Source organism: Schistocerca gregaria, chromosome 3 (genome assembly GCF_023897955.1).
Source record: "Schistocerca gregaria isolate iqSchGreg1 chromosome 3, iqSchGreg1.2, whole genome shotgun sequence".
In the NCBI taxonomy this organism is placed as follows: Eukaryota; Metazoa; Arthropoda; class Insecta; order Orthoptera; family Acrididae; genus Schistocerca; species Schistocerca gregaria.
Genome location: NC_064922.1, coordinates 19,941,448 through 19,960,935, shown reverse-complemented (window position 1 = coordinate 19,960,935; position 19,488 = coordinate 19,941,448). Strand labels below are relative to the sequence as shown.

The 19,488-nt window shown below is 49.6% G+C and overlaps 4 non-coding genes across 4 annotated transcripts; all 4 read right to left on the bottom strand.

Annotated features, from left to right (window-relative positions):
• Positions 1–1,649: 1,649 nt before the first annotated feature.
• On the bottom strand, positions 1,650–1,723 carry Trnaa-agc (transfer RNA alanine (anticodon AGC)). The gene has a single exon. It is a non-coding gene; the product is annotated as a tRNA-Ala (tRNA).
• A 2,872-nt stretch (positions 1,724–4,595) lies between these two features.
• Positions 4,596–4,669, bottom strand: Trnaa-agc (transfer RNA alanine (anticodon AGC)). Its single transcript has one exon. It is a non-coding gene; the product is annotated as a tRNA-Ala (tRNA).
• Positions 4,670–10,500: 5,831 nt separating this feature from the next.
• Trnaa-agc (transfer RNA alanine (anticodon AGC)) lies at positions 10,501–10,574 on the bottom strand. Its single transcript has one exon. It is a non-coding gene; the product is annotated as a tRNA-Ala (tRNA).
• A 5,814-nt stretch (positions 10,575–16,388) lies between these two features.
• Trnaa-agc (transfer RNA alanine (anticodon AGC)) lies at positions 16,389–16,461 on the bottom strand. The gene has a single exon. It is a non-coding gene; the product is annotated as a tRNA-Ala (tRNA).
• Positions 16,462–19,488: the final 3,027 nt, after the last annotated feature.

Genomic DNA, 19,488 nt, shown 5'->3' with positions numbered 1-19,488 from the left:
AGCAGTCACAACCAGCAACACCAGTAGCAGCCGACTGCACGCAAAGAATGGGAACGTGCAGTGGGATTTACGTGAAATCGGCGCAATTGTGGATGCTAATCGTTCGCTTGTATCTGCCTACACACCTCTGCCGGTTGGGAATTATTCCACTTGCATGGCAAGGTGCGCATGTAGGTGTGTTAAAAATTCTGGAGGCGCTGGGTATCGATCCCAGTACCTCTCACACGCTAAGCGAGCGCTCTACCATCTGAGCTACGTCCACCCCCCCGATAACTAGTAGTGCTACATACAGTCATATCAACGTCACAGACCCTTGCACTCCCATTATTCCGCAGACAAACACTACTCTCTATGTATCAGTGAGGGTGTTTTTCAGGTTTCGTGCATTCTGTATCGAATCGTAGTTGGCCACAATGAAAGTGGCACGCATAACGTCGAAAATAGAGTTCAGACACCGGTCTGAGTAAGACGAACGTTTTGTCCACCTCTAGACTTCAATGACGTTAAGCCGTGATACCTAAGACAGATCTGCACTCGATGACACCACGATAACAGCCGGTCCCCACACTTACATCTTGCTCTCCTTATGACAGTATACATCATATCAGTCTGTGACGCTGGTTTTGCAACTTCTTGCGTGCGTTTATGTTCGCCGCGACCAACACTTACCATGCACTGACCACAAAACATGGAGGAGCCGGGGTTTGAACCCGAGACCGTTCACACGCTAAGCGAACGATCTGCCAACTGAGCTACAGCTACACACACGACCAAGCCTGGCTATTCTCCATTCTTTGCGACTCTGATGTGCACGGACACGATGTATGGTTGGTTTGTAGCGGCGAAGGTACCAGAATACAAAGGCGCGGACACGTTCATATACACAAGAGTTCCAAGTAGTTTCGATGCTCTGGTATTACGAATGCAAATTCCGTCTGTTTTGAACGTCTTAAATTGAAAGGGCGGTCACAAATTGGTCCATTTCACTCCTTGTCCACAATCACACAGCACCGGAGGTAACAAGCACATCTCGAGCCCCATTGTGCTCTCCATTGTTCATGCCAACTCAGTGCCTCGCTCTTTGCTACTATGTCAAACTCTTGTCGTCCAACTGCAAAACACTGGGACACAACAAGTTTCCGCGTCCCCTTTGCACTGATCGTACTACGAAACGCTCCCCAAACTTGGCACTCACCCATGCAGATAACTTTTCCGACTTTACACGACGCTCACGCTAGTGACAGCCTTATTTATAGTTCGACGTCGCGCCAAAGTGAATGAGCACATTTCGCCTACGGCTTAGGCCGCTCTTCTAGTGTGGCTGCTCTGTGTCTGCAGGCAGCGAGGGGCTGCAAGCTTCTTGTGTTCGCACCTATATCACCTGTGCTTCCTTGTCAGAGACAGACTATCGCAAAACATACAACTCACTCCATGAATTGATTGCTACGGCATCTGTTATCAGCAGTCACAACCAGCAACACCAGTAGCAGCCGACTGCACGCAAAGAATGGGAACGTGCAGTGGGATTTACGTGAAATCGGCGCAATTGTGGATGCTAATCGTTCGCTTGTATCTGCCTACACACCTCTGCCGGTTGGGAATTATTCCACTTGCATGGCAAGGTGCGCATGTAGGTGTGTTAAAAATTCTGGAGGCGCTGGGTATCGATCCCAGTACCTCTCGCACGCTAAGCGAGCGCTCTACCATCTGAGCTACGCCCACCCCCACCCCCGATAACTAGTAGTGCTACATACAGTCATATCAACGTCACAGACCCTTGCACTCCCATTATTCCGCAGACAAACACTACTCTCTATGTATCAGTGAGGGTGTCTTTCAGGTTTCGTGCATTCTGTATCGAATCGTAGTTGGCCACAATGAAAGTGGCACGCATAACGTCGAAAATAGAGTTCAGACACCGCTCTGAGTAAGACGAACGTTTTGTCCACCTCTAGACTTCAATGACGTTAAGCCGTGATACCTAAGACAGATCTGCACTCGATGACACCACGATAACAGCCGGTCCCCACACTTACATCTTGCTCTCCTTATGACAGTATACATCATATCAGTCTGTGACGCTGGTTTTGCAACTTCTTGCGTGCGTTTATGTTCGCCGCGACCAACACTTACCATGCACTGACCACAAAACATGGAGGAGCCGGGGTTTGAACCCGAGACCGTTCACACGCTAAGCGAACGATCTGCCAACTGAGCTACAGCTACACACACGACCAAGCCTGGCTATTCTCCATTCTTTGCGACTCTGATGTGCACGGACACGATGGTTGGTTGGTTTGTAGCGGCGAAGGTACCAGAATACAAAGGCGCGGACACGTTCATATACACAAGAGTTCCAAGTAGTTTCGATGCTCTGGTATTACGAATGCAAATTCCGTCTGTTTTGAACGTCTTAAATTGAAAGGGCGGTCACAAATTGGTCCATTTCACTCCTTGTCCACAATCACACAGCACCTGAGGTAACAAGCACATCTCGAGCCCCATTGTGCTCTCCATTGTTCATGCCAACTCAGTGCCTCGCTCTTTGCTACTATGTCAAACTCTTGTCGTCCAACTGCAAAACACTGGGACACAACAAGTTTCCGCGTCCCCTTTGCACTGATCGTACTACGAAACGCTCCATAAACTTGGCAATCACCCATGCAGATAATTTTTCCGACTTTACACGACGCTCACGCAACGCTCACGCTAGTGACAGCCTTATTTATAGTTCGACGTCGCGCCAAAGTGAATGAGCACATTTCGCCTACGGCTTAGGCCGCTCTTCTAGTGTGGCTGCTCTGTGTCTGCAGGCAGCGAGGGGCTGCAAGCTTCCTGTGTTCGCACCTATATCACCTGTGCTTCCTTGTCAGAGACAGACTATCGCAAAACATACAACTCACTCCATGAATTGATTGCTACGGCATCTGTTATCAGCAGTCACAACCAGCAACACCAGTAGCAGCCGACTGCACTCAAAGAATGGGAACGTGCGGTGGGATTTACGTGAAGTCGGCGCAATTGTGGATGCTAATCGTTCGCTTGTATCTGCCTACACACCTCTGCCGGTTGGGAATTATTCCACTTGCATGGCAAGGTGCGCATGTAGGTGTGTTAAAAGTTCTGGAGGCGCTGGTTATCGATCCCAGTACCTCTCGCACGCTAAGCGAGCGCTCTACCATCTGAGCTACGCCCACCCCCCCGATAACTAGTAGTGCTACATACAGTCATATCAACGTCACAGACCCTTGCACTCCCATTATTCCGCAGACAAACACTACTCTCTATGTATCAGTGGGGGTGTCTTTCAGGTTTCGTGCATTATGTATTGAATCGTAGTAGGCCACAATGAATGTGGCAAACATAACGTCGAAAATAGAGTTCAGACACCGCTCTGAGTAAGACGAACGTGTTGTCCACCTCTAGACTTCAATGACGTTAAGCCGTGATACCTAAGACAGATCTGCACTCGATGACACCACGATAACAGCCGGTCCCCACACTTACATCTTGCTCTCCTTATGACAGTATACATCATATCAGTCTGTGACGCTGGTTTTGCAACTTCTTGCGTGCGTTTATGTTCGCCGCGACCAACACTTACCATGCACTGACCTCAAAACATGGAGGAGCCGGGGTTTGCACCCGAGACCGTTCACACGCTAAGCGAACGATCTGCCAACTGAGCTACAGCTACACACACGACCAAGCCTGGCTATTCTCCATTCTTTGCGACTCTGATGTGCACGGACACGATGGTTGGTTGGTTTGTAGCGGCGAAGGTACCAGAATACAAAGGCGCGGACACGTTCATATACACAAGAGTTCCAAGTAGTTTCGATGCTCTGGTATTACGAATGCAAATTCCGTCTGTTTTGAACGTCTTAAATTGAAAGGGCGGTCACAAATTGGTCCATTTCACTCCTTGTCCACAATCACACAGCACCTGAGGTAACAAGCACATCTCGAGCCCCATTGTGCTCTCCATTGTTCATGCCAACTCAGTGCCTCGCTCTTTGCTACTATGTCAAACTCTTGTCGTCCAACTGCAAAACACTGGGACACAACAAGTTTCCGCGTCCCCTTTGCACTGATCGTACTACGAAACGCTCCCCAAACTTGGCAATCACCCATGCAGATAACTTTTCCGACTTTACACGACGCTCACGCAAGGCTCACGCTAGTGACAGCCTTATTTATAGTTCGACGTCGCGCCAAAGTGAATGAGCACATTTCGCCTACGGCTTAGGCCGCTCTTCTAGTGTGGCTGCTCTGTGTCTGCAGGCAGCGAGGGGCTGCAAGCTTCTTGTGTTCGCACCTATATCACCTGTGCTTCCTTGTCAGAGACAGACTATCGCAAAACATACAACTCACTCCATGAATTGATTGCTACGGCATCTGTTATCAGCAGTCACAACCAGCAACACCAGTAGCAGCCGACTGCACGCAAAGAATGGGAACGTGCAGTGGGATTTACGTGAAATCGGCGCAATTGTGGATGCTAATCGTTCGCTTGTATCTGCCTACACACCTCTGCCGGTTGGGAATTATTCCACTTGCATGGCAAGGTGCGCATGTAGGTGTGTTAAAAGTTCTGGAGGCGCTGGGTATCGATCCCAGTACCTCTCGCACGCTAAGCGAGCGCTCTACCATCTGAGCTACGCCCACCCCCCCGATAACTAGTAGTGCTACATACAGTCATATCAACGTCACAGACCCTTGCACTCCCATTATTCCGCAGACAAACACTACTCTCTATGTATCAGTGAGGGTGTCTTTCAGGTTTCGTGCATTCTGTATCGAATCGTAGTTGGCCACAATGAAAGTGGCAAACATAACGTCGAAAATAGAGTTCAGACACCGCTCTGAGTAAGACGAACGTGTTGTCCACCTCTAGACTTCAATGACGTTAAGCCGTGATACCTAAGACAGATCTGCACTCGATGACACCACGATAACAGCCGGTCCCCACACTTACACCTTGCTCTCCTTATGACAGTATACATCATATCAGTCTGTGACGCTGGTTTTGCAACTTCTTGCGTGCGTTTATGTTCGCCACAACCAACACTTACCATGCACTGACCTCAAAACATGGAGGAGCCGGGGTTTGAACCCGAGACCGTTCACACGCTAAGCGAACGATCTGCCAACTGAGCTACAGCTACACACACGACCAAGCCTGGCTATTCTCCATTCTTTGCGACTCTGATGTGCACGGACACGATGGTTGGTTGGTTTGTAGCGGCGAAGGTACCAGAATACAAAGGCGCGGACACGTTCATATACACAAGAGTTCCAAGTACTTTCGATGCTCTGGCATTACGAATGCAAATTCCGTCTGTTTTGAACGTCTTAAATTGAAAGGGCGGTCACAAATTGGTCCATTTCACTCCTTGTCCACAATCACACAGCACCTGAGGTAACAAGCACATCTCGAGCCCCATTGTGCTCTCCATTGTTCATGCCAACTCAGTGCCTCGCTCTTTGCTACTGCGTAAAACTCTTGTCGTCCAACTGCAAAACACTGGGACACAATAAGTTTCCGCGTCTTCTTTGCACTGATCGTACTACGAAACGCTCCCCAAACTTGGCAATCACCCATGCAGATGACTTTTCCGACTTTACACGACGCTCAGCTCACGCAACGCTCACGCTAGTGACAGCCTTATTTATAGTTCGACGTCGCGCCAAAGCGAATGAGCACATTTCGCCTACGTCTTAGGCCGCTCTTCTAGTGTGGCTGCTCTGTGTCTGCAGGCAGCGAGGGACTGCAAGCTTCCTGTGTTCGCACCTATATCACCTGTGCTTCCTTGTCAGAGACAGACTATCGCAAAACATACAACTCACTCCATGAATTGAATGCTACGGCATCTGTTATCAGCAGTCACAACCAGCAACACCAGTAGCAGCCGACTGCACGCAAAGAATGGGAACGTGCAGTGGGATTTACGTGAAATCGGCGCAATTGTGGATGCTAATCGTTCGCTTGTATCTGCCTACACACCTCTGCCGGTTGGGAATTATTCCACTTGCATGGCAAGGTGCGCATGTAGGTGTGTTAAAAATTCTGGAGGCGCTGGGTATCGATCCCAATACCTCTCACACGCTAAGCGAGCGCTCTACCATCTGAGCTACGCCCATCCCCCCCGATAACTAGTAGTGCTACATACAGTCATATCAACGTCACAGACCCTTGCACTCCCATTATTCCGCAAACAAACACTACTCTCTATGTATCAGTGAGGGTGTCTTTCAGGTTTCGTGCATTCTGTATCGAATCGTAGTTGGCCACAATGAAAGTGGCACGCATAACGTCGAAAATAGAGTTCAGACACCGCTCTGAGTAAGACGAACGTTTTGTCCACCTCTAGACTTCAATCACGTTAAGCCGTGATACCTAAGACAGATCTGCACTCGATGACACCACGATAACAGCCGGTCCCCACACTTACATCTTGCTCTCCTTATGACAGTATACATCATATCAGTCTGTGACGCTGGTTTTGCAACTTCTTGCGTGCGTTTATGTTCGCCGCGACCAACACTTACCATGCACTGACCACAAAACATGGGGGAGCCGGGGTTTGAACCCGAGACCGTTCACACGCTAAGCGAACGATCTGCCAACTGAGCTACAGCTACACACACGACCAAGCCTGGCTATTCTCCATTCTTTGCGACTCTGATGTGCACGGACACGATGGTTGGTTGGTTTGTAGCGGCGAAGGTACCAGAATACAAAGGCGCGGACACGTTCATATACACAAGAGTTCCAAGTACTTTCGATGCTCTGGCATTACGAATGCAAATTCCGTCTGTTTTGAACGTCTTAAATTGAAAGGGCGGTCACAAATTGGTCCATTTCACTCGTTGTCCACAATCACACAGCACCTGAGGTAACAAGCACATCTCGAGCCCCATTGTGCTCTCCATTGTTCATGCCAACTCAGTGCCTCGCTCTTTGCTACTGCGTAAAACTCTTGTCGTCCAACTGCAAAACACTGGGACACAATAAGTTTCCGCGTCCCCTTTGCACTGATCGTACTACGAAACGCTCCCCAAACTTGGCAATCACCCATGCAGATGACTTTTCCGACTTTACACGACGCTCACGCAACGCTCACGCTAGTGACAGCCTTATTTATAGTTCGACGTCGCGCCAAAGCGAATGAGCACATTTCGCCTACGGCTTAGGCCGCTCTTCTAGTGTGGCTGCTCTGTGTCTGCAGGCAGCGAGGGGCTGCAAGCTTCCTGTGTTCGCACCTATATCACCTGTGCTTCCTTGTCAGAGACAGACTATCGCAAAACATACAACTCACTCCATGAATTGATTGCTACGGCATCTGTTATCAGCAGTCACAACCAGCAACATCAGTAGCAGCCGACTGCACGCAAAGAATGGGAACGTGCAGTGGGATTTACGTGAAATCGGCGCAATTGTGGATGCTAATCGTTCGCTTGTATCTGCCTACACACCTCTGCCGGTTGGGAATTATTCCACTTGCATGGCAAGGTGCGCATGTAGGTGTGTTAAAAATTCTGGAGGCGCTGGGTATCTATCCCAGTACCTCTCACACGCTAAGCGAGCGCTCTACCATCTGAGCTACGCCCACCCCCCCGATAACTAGTAGTGCTACATACAGTCATATCAACGTCGCAGACCCTTGCACTCCCATTATTCCGCAGACAAACACTACTCTCTATGTATCAGTGAGGGTGTCTTTCTGGTTTCGTGCATTCTGTATCGAATCGTAGTTGGCCACAATGAAAGTGGCACGCATAACGTCGAAAATAGAATTCAGACACCGCTCTGAGTAAGACGAACGTTTTGTCCACCTCTAGACTTCAATGACGTTAAGCCGTGATACCTAAGACAGATCTGCACTCGATGACACCACGATAACAGCCGGTCCCCACACTTACATCTTGCTCTCCTTATGACAGTATACATCATATCAGTCTGTGACGCTGGTTTTGCAACTTCTTGCGTGCGTTTATGTTCGCCGCGACCAACACTTACCATGCACTGACCACAAAACATGGAGGAGCCGGGGCTTGAACCCGAGACCGTTCACACGCTAAGCGAACGATCTGCCAACTGAGCTACAGCTACACACACGACCAAGCCTGGCTATTCTCCATTCTTTGCGACTCTGATGTGCACGGACACGATGGTTGGTTGGTTTGTAGCGGCGAAGGTACCAGAATACAAAGGCGCGGACACGTTCATATACACAAGAGTTCCAAGTAGTTTCGATGCTCTGGTATTACGAATGCAAATTCCGTCTGTTTTGAACGTCTTAAATTGAAAGGGCGGTCACAAATTGGTCCATTTCACTCCTTGTCCACAATCACACAGCACCTGAGGTAACAAGCTCATCTCGAGCCCCATTGTGCTCTCCATTGTTCATGCCAACTCAGTGCCTCGCTCTTTGCTACTGCGTAAAACTCTTGTCGTCCAACTGCAAAACACTGGGACACAATAAGTTTCCGCGTCCCCTTTGCACTGATCGTACTACGAAACGCTCCCCAAACTTGGCAATCACCCATGCAGATGACTTTTCCGACTTTACACGACGCTCACGCAACGCTCACGCTAGTGACAGCCTTATTTATAGTTCGACGTCGCGCCAAAGCGAATGAGCACATTTCGCCTACGGCTTAGGCCGCTCTTCTAGTGTGGCTGCTCTGTGTCTGCAGGCAGCGAGGGGCTGCAAGCTTCCTGTGTTCGCACCTATATCACCTGTGCTTCCTTGTCAGAGACAGACTATCGCAAAACATACAACTCACTCCATGAATTGATTGCTACGGCATCTGTTATCAGCAGTCACAACCAGCAACACCAGTAGCAGCCGACTGCACGCAAAGAATGGGAACGTGCAGTGGGATTTACGTGAAATCGGCGCAATTGTGGATGCTAATCGTTCGCTTGTATCTGCCTACACACCTCTGCCGGTTGGGAATTATTCCACTTGCATGGCAAGGTGCGCATGTAGGTGTGTTAAAAATTCTGGAGGCGCTGGGTATCGATCCCAGTACCTCTCACACGCTAAGCGAGCGCTCTACCATCTGAGCTACGCCCCGCCCCCCCCCCCCCCCCCCCCCGATAACTAGTAGTGCTACATACAGTCATATCAACGTCACAGACCCTTGCACTCCCATTATTCCGCAGACAAACACTACTCTCTATGTATCAGTGAGGGTGTCTTTCAGGTTTCGTGCATTCTGTATCGAATCGTAGTTGGCCACAATGAAAGTGGCACGCATAACGTCGAAAATAGAATTCAGACACCGCTCTGAGTAAGACGAACGTTTTGTCCACCTCTAGACTTCAATGACGTTAAGCCGTGATACCTAAGACAGATCTGCACTCGATGACACCACGATAACAGCCGGTCCCCACACTTACATCTTGCTCTCCTTATGACAGTATACATCATATCAGTCTGTGACGCTGGTTTTGCAACTTCTTGCGTGCGTTTATGTTCGCCGCGACCAACACTTACCATGCACTGACCACAAAACATGGAGGAGCCGGGGCTTGAACCCGAGACCGTTCACACGCTAAGCGAACGATCTGCCAACTGCGCTACAGCTACACACACGACCAAGCCTGGCTATTCTCCATTCTTTGCGACTCTGATGTGCACGGCCACGATGGTTGGTTGGTTTGTAGCGGCGAAGGTACCAGAATACAAAGGCGCGGACACGTTCATATACACAAGAGTTCCAAGTAGTTTCGATGCTCTGGTATTACGAATGCAAATTCCGTCTGTTTTGAACGTCTTAAATTGAAAGGGCGGTCACAAATTGGTCCATTTCACTCCTTGTCCACAATCACACAGCACCTGAGGTAACAAGCACATCTCGAGCCCCATTGTGCTCTCCATTGTTCATGCCAACTCAGTGCCTCGCTCTTTGCTACTATGTCAAACTCTTGTCGTCCAACTGCAAAACACTGGGACACAACAAGTTTCCGCGTCCCCTTTGCACTGATCGTACTACGAAACGCTCCCCAAACTTGGCAATCACCCATGCAGATAACTTTTCCGACTTTACACGACGCTCACGCAAGGCTCACGCTAGTGACAGCCTTATTTATAGTTCGACGTCGCGCCAAAGTGAATGAGCACATTTCGCCTACGGCTTAGGCCGCTCTTCTAGTGTGGCTGCTCTGTGTCTGCAGGCAGCGAGGGGCTGCAAGCTTCCTGTGTTCGCACCTATATCACCTGTGCTTCCTTGTCAGAGACAGACTATCGCAAAACATACAACTCACTCCATGAATTGATTGCTACGGCATCTGTTATCAGCAGTCACAACCAGCAACACCAGTAGCAGCCGACTGCACGCAAAGAATGGAAACGTGCAGTGGGATTTACGTGAAATCGGCGCAATTGTGGATGCTAATCGTTCGCTTGTATCTGCCTACACACCTCTGCCGGTTGGGAATTATTCCACTTGCATGGCAAGGTGCGCATGTAGGTGTGTTAAAAGTTCTGGAGGCGCTGGGTATCGATCCCAGTACCTCTCGCACGCTAAGCGAGCGCTCTACCATCTGAGCTACGCCCACCCCCCCCGATAACTAGTAGTGCTACATACAGTCATATCAACGTCACAGACCCTTGCACTCCCATTATTCCGCAGACAAACACTACTCTCTATGTATCAGTGAGGGTGTCTTTCAGGTTTCGTGCATTCTGTATCGAATCGTAGTTGGCCACAATGAAAGTGGCAAACATAACGTCGAAAATAGAGTTCAGACACCGCTCTGAGTAAGACGAACGTGTTGTCCACCTCTAGACTTCAATGACGTTAAGCCGTGATACCTAAGACAGATCTGCACTCGATGACACCACGATAACAGCCGGTCCCCACACTTACACCTTGCTCTCCTTATGACAGTATACATCATATCAGTCTGTGACGCTGGTTTTGCAACTTCTTGCGTGCGTTTATGTTCGCCGCAACCAACACTTACCATGCACTGACCTCCAAACATGGAGGAGCCGGGGTTTGAACCCGAGACCGTTCACACGCTAAGCGAACGATCTGCCAACTGAGCTACAGCTACACACACGACCAAGCCTGGCTATTCTCCATTCTTTGCGACTCCGATGTGCACAGACACGATGGTTGGTTGGTTTGTAGCGGCGAAGGTACCAGAATACAAAGGCGCGGACACGTTCATATACACAAGAGTTCCAAGTACTTTCGATGCTCTGGCATTACGAATGCAAATTCCGTCTGTTTTGAACGTCTTAAATTGAAAGGGCGGTCACAAATTGGTCCATTTCACTCCTTGTCCACAATCACACAGCACCTGAGGTAACAAGCACATCTCGAGCCCCATTGTGCTCTCCATTGTTCATGCCAACTCAGTGCCTCGCTCTTTGCTACTGCGTAAAACTCTTGTCGTCCAACTGCAAAACACTGGGACACAATAAGTTTCCGCGTCCCCTTTGCACTGATCGTACTACGAAACGCTCCCCAAACTTGGCAATCACCCATGCAGATGACTTTTCCGACTTTACACGACGCTCACGCAACGCTCACGCTAGTGACAGCCTTATTTATAGTTCGACGTCGCGCCAAAGCGAATGAGCACATTTCGCCTACGTCTTAGGCCGCTCTTCTAGTGTGGCTGCTCTGTGTCTGCAGGCAGCGAGGGGCTGCAAGCTTCCTGTGTTCGCACCTATATCACCTGTGCTTCCTTGTCAGAGACAGACTATCGCAAAACATACAACTCACTCCATGAATTGAATGCTACGGCATCTGTTATCAGCAGTCACAACCAGCAACACCAGTAGCAGCCGACTGCACGCAAAGAATGGGAACGTGCAGTGGGATTTACGTGAAATCGGCGCAATTGTGGATGCTAATCGTTCGCTTGTATCTGCCTACACACCTCTGCCGGTTGGGAATTATTCCACTTGCATGGCAAGGTGCGCATGTAGGTGTGTTAAAAATTCTGGAGGCGCTGGGTATCTATCCCAGTACCTCTCACACGCTAAGCGAGCGCTCTACCATCTGAGCTACGCCCATCCCCCCCGATAACTAGTAGTGCTACATACAGTCATATCAACGTCACAGACCCTTGCACTCCCATTATTCCGCAAACAAACACTACTCTCTATGTATCAGTGAGGGTGTCTTTCAGGTTTCGTGCATTCTGTATCGAATCGTAGTTGGCCACAATGAAAGTGGCACGCATAACGTCGAAAATAGAGTTCAGACACCGCTCTGAGTAAGACGAACGTTTTGTCCACCTCTAGACTTCAATCACGTTAAGCCGTGATACCTAAGACAGATCTGCACTCGATGACACCACGATAACAGCCGGTCCCCACACTTACATCTTGCTCTCCTTATGACAGTATACATCATATCAGTCTGTGACGCTGGTTTTGCAACTTCTTGCGTGCGTTTATGTTCGCCGCGACCAACACTTACCATGCACTGACCACAAAACATGGGGGAGCCGGGGTTTGAACCCGAGACCGTTCACACGCTAAGCGAACGATCTGCCAACTGAGCTACAGCTACACACACGACCAAGCCTGGCTATTCTCCATTCTTTGCGACTCTGATGTGCACGGACACGATGGTTGGTTGGTTTGTAGCGGCGAAGGTACCAGAATACAAAGGCGCGGACACGTTCATATACACAAGAGTTCCAAGTACTTTCGATGCTCTGGCATTACGAATGCAAATTCCGTCTGTTTTGAACGTCTTAAATTGAAAGGGCGGTCACAAATTGGTCCATTTCACTCCTTGTCCACAATCACACAGCACCTGAGGTAACAAGCACATCTCGAGCCCCATTGTGCTCTCCATTGTTCATGCCAACTCAGTGCCTCGCTCTTTGCTACTGCGTAAAACTCTTGTCGTCCAACTGCAAAACACTGGGACACAATAAGTTTCCGCGTCCCCTTTGCACTGATCGTACTACGAAACGCTCCCCAAACTTGGCAATCACCCATGCAGATGACTTTTCCGACTTTACACGACGCTCACGCAACGCTCACGCTAGTGACAGCCTTATTTATAGTTCGACGTCGCGCCAAAGCGAATGAGCACATTTCGCCTACGGCTTAGGCCGCTCTTCTAGTTTGGCTGCTCTGTGTCTGCAGGCAGCGAGGGGCTGCAAGCTTCCTGTGTTCGCACCTATATCACCTGTGCTTCCTTGTCAGAGACAGACTATCGCAAAACATACAACTCACTCCATGAATTGATTGCTACGGCATCTGTTATCAGCAGTCACACCCAGCAACACCAGTAGCAGCCGACTGCACGCAAAGAATGGGAACGTGCAGTGGGATTTACGTGAAATCGGCGCAATTGTGGATGCTAATCGTTCGCTTGTATCTGCCTACACATCGCTGCCGGTTGGGAATTATTCCACTTGCATGGCAAGGTGCGCATGTAGGTGTGTTAAAAATTCTGGAGGCGCTGGGTATCGATCCCAGTACCTCTCGCACGCTAAGCGAGCGCTGTACCATCTGAGCTACGCCCACCCCGATAACTAGTAGTGTTACATACAGTCATATCAACGTCACAGACCCTTGCACTCCCATTATTCCGCAGACAAACACTACTCTCTATGTATCAGTGAGGGTGTCTTTCAGGTTTCGTGCATTCTGTATCGAATCGTAGTTGGCCACAATGAAAGTGGCACGCATAACGTCGAAAATAGAGTTCAGACACCGCTCTGAGTAAGACGAACGTGTTGTCCACCTCTAGACTTCAATGACGTTAAGCCGTGATACCTAAGACAGATCTGCACTCGATGACACCACGATAACAGCCGGTCCCCACACTTACACCTTGCTCTCCTTATGACAGTATACATCATATCAGTCTGTGACGCTGGTTTTGCAACTTCTTGCGTGCGTTTATGTTCGCCGCGACCAACACTTACCATGCACTGACCACAAAACATGGAGGAGCCGGGGCTTGAACCCGAGACCGTTCACACGCTAAGCGAACGATCTGCCAACTGAGCTACAGCTACACACACGACCAACCCTGGCTATTCTCCATTCTTTGCGTCTCTGATGTGCACGGACACGATGGTTGGTTGGTTTGCAGCGGCGAAGGTACCAGAATACAAAGGCGCGGACACGTTCATATACACAAGAGTTCCAAGTAGTTTCGATGCTCTGGTATTACGAATGCAAATTCCGTCTGTTTTGAACGTCTTAAATTGAAAGGGCGGTCACAAATTGGTCCATTTCACTCCTTGTCCACAATCACACAGCACCTGAGGTAACAAGCACATCTCGAGCCCCATTGTGCTCTCCATTGTTCATGCCAACTCAGTGCCTCGCTCTTTGCTACTGCGTAAAACTCTTGTCATCCAACTGCAAAACACTGGGACACAATAAGTTTCCGCGTCCCCTTTGCACTGATCGTACTACGAAACGCTCCCCAAACTTGGCAATCACCCATGCAGATGACTTTTCCGACTTTACACGACGCTCACGCATCGCTCACGCTAGTGACAGACTTATTTATAGTTCGACGTCGTGCCAAAGCGAATGAGCACATTTCGCCTACGGCTTAGGCCGCTCTTCTAGTGTGGCTGCTCTGTGTCTTCAGGCAGCGAGGGGCTGCAAGCTTCCTGTGTTCGCACCTATATCACCTGTGCTTCCTTGTCAGAGACAGACTATCGCAAAACATACAACTCACTCCATGAATTGATTGCTACGGCATCTGTTATCAGCAGTCACAACCAGCAACACCAGTAGCAGCCGACTGCACGCAAAGAATGGGAACGTGCAGTGGGATTTACGTGAAATCGGCGCAATTGTGGATGCTAATCGTTCGCTTGTATCTGCCTACACACCTCTGCCGGTTGGGAATTATTCCACTTGCATGGCAAGGTGCGCATGTAGGTGTGTTAAAAATTCTGGAGGCGCTGGGTATCGATCCCAGTACCTCTCGCACGCTAAGCGAGCGCTGTACCATCTGAGCTACGACCACCCCCCCCCACCAATAACTAGTAGTGCTACATACAGTCATATCAACGTCACAGACCCTTGCACTCCCATTATTCCGCAGACAAACACTACTCTCTATGTATCAGTGAGGGTGTCTTTCAGGTTTCGTGCATTCTGTATCGAATCGTAGTTGGCCACAATGAAAGTGGCACGCATAACGTCGAAAATAGAGTTCAGACACCGCTCTGAGTAGGACGAACGTGTTGTCCACCTCTAGACTTCAATGACGTTAAGCCGTGATACCTAAGACAGATCTGCACTCGATGACACCACGATAACAGCCGGTCCCCACACTTACACCTTGCTCTCCTTATGACAGTATACATCATATCAGTCTGTGACGCTGGTTTTGCAACTTCTTGCGTGCGTTTATGTTCGCCGCGACCAACACTTACCATGCACTGACCACAAAACATGGAGGAGCCGGGGCTTGAACCCGAGACCGTTCACACGCTAAGCGAACGATCTGCCAACTGAGCTACAGCTACACACACGACCAAGCCTGGCTATTCTCCATTCTTTGCGACTCTGATGTGCACTGACACGATGGTTGGTTGGTTTGTAGCGGCGAAGGTACCAGAATACAAAGGCGCGGACACGTTCATATACACAAGAGTTCCAAGTAGTTTCGATGCTCTGGTATTACGAATGCAAATTCCGTCTGTTTTGAACGTCTTAAATTGAAAGGGCGGTCACAAATTGGTCCATTTCACTCCTTGTCCACAATCACACAGCACCTGAGGTAACAAGCACATCTCAAGCCCCATTGTGCTCTCCATTGTTCATGCCAACTCAGTGCCTCGCTCTTTGCTACTGCGTAAAACTCTTGTCGTCCAACTGCAAAACACTGGGACACAATAAGTTTCCGCGTCCCCTTAGCACTGATCGTACTACGAAACGCTCCCTAAACTTGGCAATCACCCATGCAGATGACTTTTCCGACTTTACACGACGCTCACGCAACGCTCACGCTAGTGACAGCCTTATTTATAGTTCGACGTCGCGCCAAAGCGAATGAGCACATTTCGCCTACGGCTTAGGCCGCTCTTCTAGTGTGGCTGCTCTGTGTCTGCAGGCAGCGAGGGGCTGCAAGCTTCCTGTGTTCGCACCTATATCACCTGTGCTTCCTTGTCAGAGACAGACTATCGCAAAACATACAACTCACTCCATGAATTGATTGCTACGGCATCTGTTATCAGCAGTCACAACCAGCAACACCAGTAGCAGCCGACTGCACGCAAAGAATGGGAACGTGCAGTGGGATTTACGTGAAATCGGCGCAATTGTGGATGCTAATCGTTCGCTTGTATCTGCCTACACACCTCTGCCGGTTGGGAATTATTCCACTTGCATGGCAAGGTGCGCATGTAGGTGTGTTAAAAATTCTGGAGGCGCTGGGTATCGATCCCAGTACCTCTCGCACGCTAAGCGAGCGCTGTACCATCTGAGCTACGCCCCCCCCCCCGCTAACTAGTAGTGCTACATACAGTCATATCAACGTCACAGACCCTTGCACTCCCATTATTCCGCAGACAAACACTACTCTCTATGTATCAGTGAGGGTGTCTTTCAGGTTTCGTGCATTCTGTATCGAATCGTAGTTGGCCACAATGAAAGTGGCACGCATAACGTCGAAAATAGAGTTCAGACACCGCTCTGAGTAGGACGAACGTGTTGTCCACCTCTAGACTTCAATGACGTTAAGCCGTGATACCTAAGACAGATCTGCACTCGATGACACCACGATAACAGCCGGTCCCCACACTTACACCTTGCTCTCCTTATGACAGTATACATCATATCAGTCTGTGACGCTGGTTTTGCAACTTCTTGCGTGCGTTTATGTTCGCCGCGACCAACACTTACCATGCACTGACCACAAAACATGGAGGAGCCGGGGCTTGAACCCGAGACCGTTCACACGCTAAGCGAACGATCTGCCAACTGAGCTACAGCTACACACACGACCAAGCCTGGCTATTCTCCATTCTTTGCGACTCTGATGTGCACTGACACGATGGATGGTTGGTTTGTAGCGGCGAAGGTACCAGAATACAAAGGCGAGGACACGTTCATATACACAAGAGTTCCAAGTAGTTTCGATGCTCTGGTATTACGAATGCAAATTCCGTCTGTTTTGAACGTCTTAAATTGAAAGGGCGGTCACAAATTGGTCCATTTCACTCCTTGTCCACAATCACACAGCACCTGAGGTAACAAGCACATCTCGAGCCCCATTGTGCTCTCCATTGTTCATGCCAACTCAGTGCCTCGCTCTTTGCTACTGCGTAAAACTCTTGTCGTCCAACTGCAAAACACTGGCACACAATAAGTTTCCGCGTCCCCTTAGCACTGATCGTACTACGAAACGCTCCCTAAACTTGGCAATCACCCATGCAGATGACTTTTCCGACTTTACACGACGCTCACGCAACGCTCACGCTAGTGACAGCCTTATTTATAGTTCGACGTCGCGCCAAAGCGAATGAGCACATTTCGCCTACGGCTTAGGCCGCTCTTCTAGTGTGGCTGCTCTGTGTCTGCAGGCAGCGAGGGGCTGCAAGCTTCCTGTGTTCGCACCTATATCACCTGTGCTTCCTTGTCAGAGACAGACTATCGCAAAACATACAACTCACTCCATGAATTGATTGCTACGGCATCTGTTATCAGCAGTCACAACCAGCAACACCAGTAGCAGCCGACTGCACGCAAAGAATGGGAACGTGCAGTGGGATTTACGTGAAATCGGCGCAATTGTGGATGCTAATCGTTCGCTTGTATCTGCCTACACACCTCTGCCGGTTGGGAATTATTCCACTTGCATGGCAAGGTGCGCATGTAGGTGTGTTAAAAATTCTGGAGGCGCTGGGTATCGATCCCAGTACCTCTCGCACGCTAAGCGAGCGCTGTACCATCTGAGCTACGCCCACCCCCCCCCCCCCCCGCCGATAACTAGTAGTGCTACATACAGTCATATCAACGTCACAGACCCTTGCACTCCCATTATTCCGCAGACAAACACTACTCTCTATGTATCAGTGAGGGTGTCTTTCAGGTTTCGTGCATTCTGTATCGAATCGTAGTTGGCCACAATGAAAGTGGCACGCATAACGTCGAAAATAGAGTTCAGACACCGCTCTGAGTAAGACGAACGTGTTGTCCACCTCTAGACTTCAATGACGTTAAGCCGTGATACCTAAGACAGATCTGCACTCGATGACACCACGATAACAGCCGGTCCCCACACTTACACCTTGCTCTCCTTATGACAGTATACATCATATCAGTCTGTGACGCTGGTTTTGCAACTTCTTGCGTGCGTTTATGTTCGCCGCGACCAACACTTACCATGCACTGACCACAAAACATGGAGGAGCCGGGGCTTGAACCCGAGACCGTTCACACGCTAAGCGAACGATCTGCCAACTGAGCTACAGCTACACACACGACCAAGCCTGGCTATTCTCCATTCTTTGCGTCTCTGATGTGCACGGACACGATGGTTGGTTGGTTTGCAGCGGCGAAGGTACCAGAATACAAAGGCGCGGACACGTTCATATACACAAGAGTTCCAAGTAGTTTCGATGCTCTGGTATTACGAATGCAAATTCCGTCTGTTTTGAACGTCTTAAATTGAAAGGGCGGTCACAAATTGGTCCATTTCACTCCTTGTCCACAATCACACAGCACCTGAGGTAACAAGCACATCTCGAGCCCCATTGTGCTCTCCATTGTTCATGCCAACTCAGTGCCTCGCTCTTTGCTACTGCGTAAAACTCTTGTCATCCAACTGCAAAACACTGGGACACAATAAGTTTCCGCGCCCCCTTTGCACTGATCGTACTACGAAACGCTCCCCAAACTTGGCAATCACCCATGCAGATGACTTTTCCGACTTTACACGACGCTCACGCTAGTGACAGACTTATTTATAGTTCGACGTCGTGCCAAAGCGAATGAGCACATTTCGCCTACGGCTTAGGCCGCTCTTCTAGTGTGGCTGCTCTGTGTCTTCAGGCAGCGAGGGGCTGCAAGCTTCCTGTGTTCGCACCTATATCACCTGTGCTTCCTTGTCAGAGACAGACTATCGCAAAACATACAACTCACTCCATGAATTGATTGCTACGGCATCTGTTATCAGCAGTCACAACCAGCAACACCAGTAGCAGCCGACTGCACGCAAAGAATGGGAACGTGCAGTGGGATTTACGTGAAATCGGCGCAATTGTGGATGCTAATCGTTCGCTTGTATCTGCCTACACACCTCTGCCGGTTGGGAATTATTCCACTTGCATGGCAAGGTGCGCATGTAGGTGTGTTAAAAATTCTGGAGGCGCTGGGTATCGATCCCAGTACCTCTCGCACGCTAAGCGAGCGCTGTACCATCTGAGCTACGACCACCCCCCCCCCCCCCCCCCCAATAACTAGTAGTGCTACATACAGTCATATCAACGTCACAGACCCTTGCACTCCCATTATTCCGCAG